This window comes from Acipenser ruthenus, chromosome 3 (assembly GCF_902713425.1).
Source record: "Acipenser ruthenus chromosome 3, fAciRut3.2 maternal haplotype, whole genome shotgun sequence".
In the NCBI taxonomy this organism is placed as follows: Eukaryota; Metazoa; Chordata; class Actinopteri; order Acipenseriformes; family Acipenseridae; genus Acipenser; species Acipenser ruthenus.
This window is the reverse complement of record NC_081191.1, coordinates 104,154,394-104,166,663: the sequence shown is the minus strand read 5'-3', so window position 1 is coordinate 104,166,663 and position 12,270 is coordinate 104,154,394.

Below are 12,270 nucleotides of genomic sequence, written 5' to 3'. Positions count from 1 at the left end.
GCAACCTCATCTTCTACACTCAACACCTCAATGCCTGGCACACTGCTGTGTGTAAGACGTACAGCAACGTCACAAAAAGAGGGATCTGCCAAGGTAGACAGATCCTCTTAAGAGAAGACTCTGACCCGGACAGCACAGTCCTGAGTATTAATGTCTACCACAGCGGAACTGTGTTGATCCAGGGCAGTGAGGCTAGCCTGACCTCCTTTGAAAAAAAATATAAACAACTAAAAGAGGCAGCAGAGATTGAAAAAACAAACACTACAGCCAACGACCCCGAGAACACCGACCCTGAAGACCCTGAAGATCCTACCTCAGACAGCACAACACCCGACACCAACCTGCCCACCCCCACGACCCCCAGCGACACCCAGCACATGCGGGAGTGCCTGGCCCTGCTGGAGCTGGAGTTTGTGGAGTTCAGAGAACTTACACTGGCCAGGCTCAAGGAAACCAGCATCACCCAGCAGCTCAGAGATGAGGTGAGCCAGCTCAAGAGAGAGAACAGGGTGGCCATCACCGAGCTGACCAGCGAGATGAAGGACCTGCAGCAGGAGAATGCGAACCTAAGGACCCAGCTGACCAGCGTCAAGGAGGAGATGCAGCGCAGAGAGAAAACCACCAACAAGGAGCTGCAGGGATTGAGGGAGCAGCTCCACAGATACACAGCCCCCCCCAACCCTGCTCCCCGTGCTACCACCCCCGCTACACTCCCACCCCTGCTCCCCCCCCGCTCCCCCCCTATTCCCACCCCCGCTGCCCCCCGCACTCCCACACCGGTCCCATCCCCACCCCCGCTCCCCCCCCGCTCCCCCCCTATTCCCACCCCCGCTGCCCCCCGCACTCCCACACCGGTCCCATCCCCACCCCTGCTCCCCCCCCGGTCTCCCTCCCACCCCGCTCCCATCCCCACCCCCGCTTCCCCCCCGCTCCCCCTCCCACCCCGCTCCCCCCCCCACCCCGCTCCCACCCCCATCCCCACCCACACCCACAGCATGCTGGCCAAAAAGAAGACAAACGCAGAAGTGGTCCTCCTCATTGACAGCAACGGGAAATACCTGGACATGAGGAGACTGTTTCCCAGCCGGCGTGTCAACAACATCCGCTGCACAAACACGGAGCGAGCCCTGCAGCTGCTGAACCGGGACACATTGGGGAGCCCGAGCTGCATCGTCATCCACACCGGCACCAACGACCTGGGCTCCCTGCGCCACGACACTGCCAAGGCCGTGAGAAGGGTGGCTGAGAGAGCCACGCAGGAGTTCCCCGACTCCAGAGTGGTCATCTCCACGCTGCTGCCCCGAGCCGACACCCACCCACACACCATCAACGCTGTGAACGCAGAGATCACCAGAGGCTGCGCTGCGCTGCCTAACGTGCACCTGGCACACCACCCCACAGTGGGGCCCTGGCACCTCTACGACAAGGTGCACCTCAACCAGGAGGGGGTCAAAGTCTTTGCCAAGACCCTGAAGGATGCAGCCATGGGCCGTAGCCCAGCCAGCCCCCCTCGCAGCAGTGCCAGCAGAGGCCAGCGTAGCATGCAGCCCCCCCGCACTGCAGCGCACACATCCCGCCCCCGCAGCACCGTACAGCCGCCCGCCATCCGGCCCCCCACTCGTCCCACTACCGCCAGGCTCAGCGACCACCAGCAGCAACTCAGCTATGCTGCAACTCTGTCCCGGCCCACCCCCCCAGCCCCCACCGAACTGGGAGAGATCAAACAGCTCCTCAGCATCCTCTGCTCCAGGCTGCTGAACTGAGACCTGCAACACTCGGGTAGGAAAAAAAAAAAAAAAAAAAAAAAAAAAAAAAAAAAAAAAAAAATATTCTACATGTAAATAACTACAAATAAATAAATAAAGTATAAATAAATAAATAATTATTAATACTACTAAAATAATTACTATACTTGTACTTTACTGTTTAAAGGGAACTTAAAATGATAAAAGGTTGTGTTATTGTTAGACATTTTATTTCATTAAGAATAATATTGGTTGGATTACATGAGTTCATTTACTGTTAGCTGTTGGAACATTCAGGGCCTGTATTCCTCTGCTTTTGGGCTGAAGAGCACAGATCCTGAATTTATTAAAAATACAAAAGATGTCGATGTGATAGTTCTGTTGGAGACATGGTGCCGTGCAGACGCGCTCACACACTGCCCCTCAGGCTACAGGGAGGCGATAGTGCCCTCTATTAAACTGAGCACAGTCCGGCGCGGCAGGGACTCAGGGGGGATTATAGTGTGGTACAGAGAGGAGCTGGCCAGCTACATCAGCCCAGTCAAACAGGGCCAAACACACACATGGCTCAAAATTAACAAGGGAATAGCCCAATGTCAAAATGACATATACCTGTGTGCAGCATACACCCCCCCTTCTGAATCCCCCTATTACAACGAAGAGTATTTTAACACCCTCCACACAGAGATCGGCCATTTCCAGGCCCAGGGGAATGTGCTGCTCTGTGGGGATTTCAATGCCAGGACAGGCTCAGAGCCTGACTGTATTAACACCCAGGGAAACAGCCATGTATTTGGACAGACCCCTCTGTACCTCACACCCACCACAATCCAGAGAAACAACCCTGACCGTGCCGTGAACAAAAATGGGAGAGAATTAGTGCATCTCTGTCAAGCCCTAGGTCTGTACATCGTTAATGGCAGGATCAGAGGGGACTCTTTAGGGAGGTTCACGTATTGCTCAGCTCTTGGGACTAGTGTAGTCGACTATGCCATCACTGACATGGACCCCTCCTTTCTAAGTGCATTCACTGTCAGGCAACAAACCCCTCTATCGGACCACAATCAAATCACTGTGTTCCTGAAAAGAGGAAGTCAGGCAAGCAACACACAAACACAGCCCAGTAAGCTGTACAATCTGAATCAACCATACAGATGGGCTCCAAACAGCACTGAGGAATATATCAAAGCAATCAGTTCCACTGAAATAACTAACACCATTAACACTTTCCTCAACACTCTGTACCAACCTAATATGACAGGACTAAATCTGTCTGTTAATGACCTCAATCAGATATTTGAAAAAGCAGCCATAATGGCAAATATTAAAAAGACCAAAAAGAAGATCAATCGGAAACAAAAACACACACAGTCATGGTTTGATGATGAATGTAAATCAATACGAACAAATCTAAGAAAATTATCTAATCAAAAACACCATCAACCACAAGACACAGACTTACGTCTGAGGTACTGTGAGACTCTAAAACACTACAAACACACCCTCAAACAGAAAAAACAAAAACACACAAACAAAACCCTCACAGACATTGAAAAATCTGTTGACCAAAATCAGTTCTGGGAAATGTGGAACAATTTAAACCCAACAAAACAACAAGAATTGACGATACAAAATGGAACAGTTTGGAAAAATTATTTTGAAAACCTTTATAAAGATATTCAACAAAAAGATCTAACAGATAAACAAAATGAAACTAGAGAAAAACTGAAATTACTTGAACAATCAATTAAAGATAACCAAAACACAATTGATGTTCCAATCACCCTACAGGAATTAACTAAGAAGCTGCAGGCACTGAAAACCAGGAAAGCCTGTGGCCCTGACAGCATCAGCACTGAGATGCTCAAACACAGCAGCCCTAAATTACAGGAGGCAATGCTTAAATTGTTCAACATGGTACTAAGTACTGGTTACTTCCCTGACATCTGGAACCAAGGGCTTATATCCCCAATTCACAAGAGTGGAGACAAATTCGACCCCAACAACTACCGGGGCATCTGTGTGAGCAGTAATCTGGGGAAGGTGTTCTGCAGTATCATCAACGCCCGGATACTGGCCTTCCTTACCGAACACAATGTCCTGAGTAAGAGTCAAATTGGATTCCTACCAAATCACCGCACAACAGATCATATTTACACCCTACACACCCTAATAAACAAACACGTACACCAAAAAAATAAAGGCAAAATTTTCGCCTGCTTCATTGACTTTAAAAAAGCATTTGATTCTATTTGGCATGAAGGTTTATATTACAGAATTCTTCAAAGTGGTGTAGGGGGTAAAATCTATGATATAATAAAATCAATGTACACAGAAAACAAATGTGCAGTCAAAATTGGCAACAAAAGAACTGATTTCTTCACTCAGGGGCGGGGGGTGAGGCAGGGCTGCAGTCTGAGTCCAACACTGTTCAATATTTATATTAACGAGTTGGCTACGATGTTGGAGCAGTCTGCAGACCCCGGCCTTACTCTACACAACACCGAAGTCAAGTTCCTGCTCTATGCAGATGACCTGGTCCTGCTGTCGCCCACAGAGCAGGGGCTGCAGCGGAGCCTGGCACTGCTGGAGCAGTACTGTCAGACCTGGGCCCTGGCAGTAAACTTTAAAAAGACCAAAATAATGATTTTTCAAAAAAAGGCCAGAACTCAGGGAAACAGATACCATTTCACCCTAAACAACACTACACTAGAACACACCTCAGACTACACGTACCTGGGCCTGACTATCAGTGCTTCAGGGAGCTTTAACCTAGCAGTGAATGCACTAAAGGAAAAAGCCAGAAGAGCTTTCTATGCCATCAGAAGAAGATTCTATAAAATCAATATTCCTATCAAAATATGGCTAAAATTAATTGACAGTGTCATCCAGCCCATTGCGCTGTATGGAAGTGAGGTATGGGGTCCACTCAGTCAACAAGACTACACTAAATGGGACAAACACCCAATCGAAACCCTGCATGCTGAACTCTACAAAAACATCCTACAGGTGCAAAGAAAAACACCAAATCATGCATGCAGGGCAGAATTAGGCCGTTACCCAACACTCATAAATATAAAGAAAAGAGCACTAAAGTTTTGGATGCACCTAAAGAAAAGTGAATCAGACTCCCTCCAGTATGAGGCCATGCAAACCCAAGAGCTCAGCCCTGAAAAGAGTCCTCTAAGCCAGCTGGCCCTGAAGCTCACTGCACTGAACCCAACTAATAATACTAAAACAAACCAGCTTCAGGGCAGCACTGCTTACCAGCCCCCAATCAGAGTCAACCAAATTATAAAACTAACCAAAAACTGCTATCTGAAACATTGGGACACAGAAACAAAATCTCAAAATAAACTGGATTGTTATCGGGCCCTAAAAAGAGATTACACTCTGGCAGAGTATCTCTCTACTGTCAGAGATACAAAGCAGAGGCAGATCCTGACCAAGTACAGGCTCAGTGACCACAGCCTGGCCATTGAAAAAGGCCGTCACCGGCAGACCTGGCTTCCTAAAGAAGAAAGGCTCTGTGGTCACTGTGAGACAGGAGAGGTTGAGACAGAGATGCACTTCCTTCTTCAATGTAAGAAATACTCGGAAAATAGACAAACTTATTTTAAAAAATTTGCAAATTCCCTCCCAAACTTCCCAAACATGACCAACCCTGAAAAAGTCCCAATCCTCCTGGGAGAGGAGAGAAGCACAGCCCAACTAGCAGCCCAGTATGTGTCTGCATGTCACAGATTGAGGGACACACAATGAGAGCTCTGCACAGAGACACACACACACTTATGTATATACAGTATGTATGTTGTTGTGTATGTAGGCATGTATGTATTAGGTAAATGCTTATTGTCCTGATACATGTTTATTGTTAGTAGTGATATGTGTTTGTTTTTTTTTTTTTTTTTTTTTTTTTTTTTTTTTTGGTTTTGTTTTTTTTTTTTTTGTTTTTTTTTTTTTTTTTACTGTACTTTATAAATCAGTTTGTTTATATATATGTATTCATGATGCATTGTATATATACATGTCTGTATTGTATAATTGCTTTGGCAACACCTGCTATTGTAAGTCATGCCAATAAAGCACCATTGAATTGAATTGAATTGAATTGAGAGAGAGAGAGAGAGAGAGAGAGAGAGAGAGAGAGAGAGAGAGAGAGAGAGAGAGAGAGAGAGAGAGAGAGAGAGAGAGAGAGAGAGAGAGAGAGAGAGAGAGAGAGAGAGAGAGAGAGCGAGAGAGCGAGCGAGCAAACTGGTGTTTTTGTGAGGACGGGAAAACAGCTTAGCTGTCCCGTGTTAGGAAGGGTTTCCTGAAAGTTGAGTTAGTGCTCCAAGAGGAGCTAGGTGTTTATTTTGTGTGTTTTGTTTTACTTTTGTGTTTATTAAAAAAATAGCGCAACCGCGCTGAAAAATCCATTTCAGTGTCCTGGTCGTATTTTTAAAGGGGCAACGAACCCGAGTGGGTGAGTTCTTTTACAATATATATATATATATATATATATATGGTATAAAACACGACAAGCTGTGCGGTTCCCGTGATATATACCACACCAGAAGTGGTTTTACCACTTATAACATGGCTAACTGTTAAAAAATAATTAAAATAATTGAAACACATTTTAAATTAAGACAAAACCAGAAACTTTTATTGTGTATAGAATAAAATAGTCCCAAATTTAATTTAATTTATTGTTAGCTTATTAAAAATAAATTGCACATATCCGTCTATTGTGAATTTCTGCATCGAAAGTGGCATCTCACTTGAAACTAGAGGACTGAGTACATGCTGATGATGGGCGGGGTTTCAAATGAAGTAAGGGGAGAAGCTGCCATGGATGCTGGAGCTGTATCTGCAGATGAGTTGTGTACTCGTTATATGCGAGGCACACATATTCAAGTCCGTTTTCATCCTTTTGGATCTCAAAAGATGTTTTGTTAGTTGTTGGAAACCATCGCGTCCAAATTGTACCAAATTAAGTTGAAGATCAAACCAGACTTTTACACACCAATCCGACCGCGGTGTCAGGGGACAGTGCCTCAGTTTTCCGCAGTTGCTTCAAATCCAGGCCAGTAATTCGGGGCGTGGTGTCTGGCCTTGTCTACCTGCTTTTTTAAAAGTTTTCATGACTGACAGGAATACGTTCTTGTTGGTTTTAAACTCGCTGTCAGCAGAGATGTTAAAATATGTATTTAGTCCAGCTCAGCGTTATAAAACTGGAGACCGAATACTGGTCCCCAGTTGAACTTCTTGCACTTGCTCTTGACACTTGCTGGTACACTATTTGTATTTTTTTTTTTTTCAGGTGGACTGCTGTCCAGAAAGTTGGTGTTGTACTGGTTATCTGGAGTTTCATCCCAAAATATATTAAAGGAAATAGGTTGAATGTCACTCATTTCACAGTGGTTTTGTAACTAATAACAAATAAAATGGCAGTTTGTCATGGAATTTAGCATGTAGTGGTGCGTAATTATTTATTCAGTGTGAAGTTACTAATTAGTATGCAAGCCATGGCATATGCGATATATATACGCACAGTCATGTGATGCTGTTTAACCAATCGGAGGTTGTTATTTTTCCAAGCCGTGTTCTATATATATGTATGTGTGTGTGTGTGTATATATATATATATATATATATATATATATATATATATATATATATATATATAGTAGATAGAGAGAGAGAGAGAGAGATTTTAAATGGTAACAAATTACATTGTTAAACAACTGACAAATCATTAAATTGAACAATTAATTCGAACTGGAGCCAGCCCTGACTCCAGTAGCTTCCACATGGTCCTAATGCCTCCATGTATCATCCCTATGTAATTATTATTTTTAGTACTTTTAAACCACACATTTGTTTTTAACCTTTCTTAATTAACATATGATTTTCACATGTCTTTTCACATTTTATGAGTTTTTATTGACCAATCCCTTATACTACCCCCTCCTTTGCATAATCCTGTGGGATCGGGCATACAAAAGCAATTTATGCAGCAACAATTGTTACTTTTTATTTTATTTTTTTCTTAGCCTATGTCCCCAAGCAAGGTCCCAGAGCTTTTAGACGCTGGTTAGACACATACATTCCATCACGCACCCAACCTCTTTTTTTTCAACCATCTCATGTTGTACAAGTTAAACAAGTGCTCCTTGTCTTTCCTGTACTGTTTTTTCTACTACAGCAGTTCCTCAACTCTGTAAGAGGAAGTGCTGTAGTAGAAAAACCTTTCATGAAGCACCTATAATAGCCTATTAGCCTATTTTCAGCTGATGTGGCTGAAAAACTTTATTCATGAGGCGCTGAAAAGTAGCTGGTGCCCCATGAAGACCAAATGGGAGAACTGTAAATTGAAAAAGGCCCTCAGGCATAGAAAAAGCGGTTTTCTCTTTAGAACTCTCTTCTAAGGGAACTTGCCATTAGCCTTTTGTTAGGTGTAGTGTTGTTATAAACTTAGCTCGACCCAATTTTTCAGTCATTTCATCTATCCTTACAGCTCTAAAATCAGTACAAAATTTGATGGTGCCATTCGGCTTCACCATTCGCTGTCTGGTTCTTCAATTTACCCGCATTTGTAGCATGATTTGGATCTCTTCTCTCATACTCTCACTTTTAGCCTGAGGCATTCGATACGGCATCTTTTTGACCACTACCTGAGGTGGTGTTACAATCTTATGTTTAATAACATTGGTTCTCCCTGGCAAATCTGAAAATATGTCTCCCTTCTGAATCTCCGACAGATACTCACCTATTTTGATATTTTCTGAAATCATATTTGCCACCTCTGAATGTGCTGCATTCGCTGCTTGACCTCCTTCCTTCCATGGTTTCAAGAGATTAATATGGAATAATTGATATGGCTTTCTCTTGCCTGGTCTAAACAATCGGTAATTTACGTCAGACACTTTTTCTTCTACCAGATATGGCCCCTGCCATTTCGTCAAAAACTTGTATACATGTGAAGGAAGCAAAACTAACACTTTATCCCCTATGGTGAACTCATGTAACCTAGCTCCGTTTCAACGTTTTAAATCATGCCACTAAACCGTCCGCCTGCTCCCAGATACCTGGTGGCATAATCTACAATAACCAGAATGTATCGATAACCTAAGTCTGTTTTTTTTCTAGGGGCCCAACCAAATCTATGACGATTCTAGTAAATAGGATTTCAATAATTGGTATTGGTACTAAAGTAGCTGATGCAGGGTTTTTTTCTGAAACCAATTGACATTCTCTACACTGATTACAACGGTTACAAATGTTCTGATAAACCCCCGGTCAAAATTCTTTCTCGAGTTTTATGCGCGCCCAAGTGAGCACTCAACACATGACTATGAGAGAAATGGAAAATGAGCTCTCTAAATTTATAAGGAACCACTAACTGTTCCAGCCAATCCCCTTTGTCAGTTTTGGTCACTGGTTATAGTAAATCATATTTCGTAATAAAATGTGGACTGGGTAGGCTGTCTCTAGTGTTTTCAGACTTGTCATAGATCTGTTCAAAAGCAGCATGTCAATTTGTGTCTGCTGCTTGCTCTTTCCTAAAGTCCATTTGGGAGACTCATTCCACATTTTCACGGGTATATCTTCTTTTGAGATCACCTTTTCTGCTTTTCTAAGCCCTTCTTGCTTCAAGGGTTCAGTTTTCCTACTGTACTTTCCTGACGGTAACCTCTGCCGTCTAGCAGTGTGGAGTAGTGGTTAGGGCTCTGGACTCCTGACCGGAGGGTCGTGGGTTCAGTCCCTTGTGGGGGACACTGCTGCTGTACCCTTGAGCAAGGTACTTTACCTAGATTGCTCCAGTAAAAACCCAACTGTATAAATGGGTAATTGTATGTAAAAATAATGTGTAAAAAATAATGTAATTGTATGTAAAAATAACGTGATATCTTGTAACAATTGTAAGTCGCCCTGGATAAGGGCGTCTGCTAATAAATAAATAATAATAATAATAATAATAATAATAATAGACTGGCCCCGGCTTTCAGGTATATTTTCACTAGCTTTTCACTCAGATTCACCCCCAGAGTTAACCATAACATCACATTTCTCTGGTATTCTATTCATTTTACCCATAACGCCATCTTGTTTTTTTTTTTCTTGTTTTCTCATTTCCCTGGTTCCACCAGGTTCTGTAAATACTTCTTGTGAAACTTTAAACAGCTGGTCCACCTCCCGAACCTCACCTCTGAGAACAAACTCTGTTTTTCTTTTAATAGTTTATCAAAATTGGAGCAGTCCCTTCCCACAACTACCGGATAAGGCATACAAGGAAACACTCCCAATGTGTACTGTACCAATTCCCCTCCAATCTCTAACTCCACTAATTTAGCTGGATAGTTTTTAATGTCGCCATAAATACAATTCATCCCAATTTCATTACAACTAGGCAATTTTAAAATTTAAATTATTGAAGCGGTGATTAGACTCTGCCCACGACCTGAATCCAAAAGAGCTAAAGTGTCTTGACCTGTACTTTGATACTACACAGATAGTCGCTTTCTAACCTTCGTGAGGTAAACAAGTTGTTACTAGTGGTGACATCATTGCACACCTTATCATTCATATTCCTATGTGCACCAGCTCGGCTACAATCCTGCATTTATCACAAACAAAATGTTGTTATTTTTTTTTTTTAATTCTGAACTATCTAACGACCAAATACGTCTAATTAAGTACTTATTAGCATAATTATTCACCATTCTCTGAAATAATTAACTTTGTGATCATTTAAAAAAAGGCATAATGATTGTGCCAGTATAAAGCTATATAAGAAGATGTAAGAACGTTTTATACAATCACCGGCATTCAAATAAATATATTTTAGACTTCAGTGTTGTTGACGGCATTGTCCTTTTTATGCTAGTTTATTTTTTTAAAAGGCTACTGTTAACACCACTGTGTTCCAACCCATTGAAAGCCATTGGGGGCTGATTCATATGTAAAAAAGAGCTGTCAGTGGCACTAATAATCATTGGTCGTAAATACAGGTATGTTGAGTGTTCACGGTTGGTAGAGTACATGCCTACTTAAAAGTAAATTTGAATTATAAAAGTAAATTGACAAAACAACAGTTTAATTATCTTGCATATTCACCAGTCCTAATCAACAATAAAGTGACAAGTGAGCCATGCTTTTCAATCATTCCTGCCCATAAAGCAGCCACAAATCAATATTAATGCAATTTCTATTCAAGACAATGACATTTAGTTCCTCATTTGCAAGCACTAAAGAACTACCTATGCAGGCAAATCTCACAGGACAATGGGTAAACATAAAAAAAACAAAACTTAAAAATAAAACGCTGTGAATTCTTCAGACAGAACATTCCTAAGTGGATTACTTTCTAATTATCAGGGTAGGGGAATGGTTGTGAGAGGTGCAGCAGTAATTATGCTACAGTGAATTTCAAGATTCCAGAATAAATGGCATTCCTTGGCTAGCAAGCATGCATGTTGCATGTTTAAATAAATTCCTTAGCAGCTGATTCTTATAAGTATAGGCTGTATTTAAAATGGACACCATTTCAGGTCATTTCAAGCTCACTGAATAAATGAAACATCTGCACTCCTGATTTAGACAGCAAAGAAACACGTACTGTACACCCCTCTTGTAATCTGTTATCCTTCTTGTGCAGCCTCTTTAGTTTTAGAAACTAAAAATCATTTTAACCAACGCCTCAGCAGAAGTTTAAAGCTGAACAATGACAACTGTGGCACAATCAGTTGTCAAGGAAGTTGAAATGATAATGACAGGCTAGCTGCAGGGATGACTACAGACAGACAGTTGTTGCAGTGAATCTGAGATGCTGCGGTGCTCAGCGTTTTATTAACACACAGAAAATAAAAAGGTTGAACAAAACAGAAGACAGGACATGGCACTTGAGGCCAAATAAAACAGACAAACAATATGGACGAACACTTAACAAACGGTGGACGGACAGACACACAAACACGGTGAGTAAAAATAAACAAACAAGTATCGTGCTGGTTCTTCCAGCACGTGATAGTAATTGTTATTAATATTTAACTTTATTTCTCCTCCTCTCTCTCCCGTTCACTACTCACCGAACACCCAACCCCGAGTGAGTGAAACGTGCATCTATATATACTGTTGTGCCAGGATTCAATTACTAATTAATTATTCCCTTGAATCCCAGCACGTGATTTAATTATGTGCAACCTCGTGCTCACATATTAAATACTTTAAATGCACATGAAGTGAAGTGCAATCCCCATGTCTAAATACAATTAACATTTTAAATAACTCGTGCTACACACACCCATTTATATCCCGTGCAGCCATATCTATACACCAACATTAACACACCACACGCAACATACAACACAGAAATGCACACAGGGGCGGAGCACATTGCCACAGATAACCAGTTATGAAAAATAGGTATAGCAAGTTTCTGGTGCTTTTACAACAGACTAGCTATAATTTAAAACATAATCATTGATTTGTTTCTGTGGAGACTCACTATGATTCGGCCCCATGTCTCTCACAATAGACT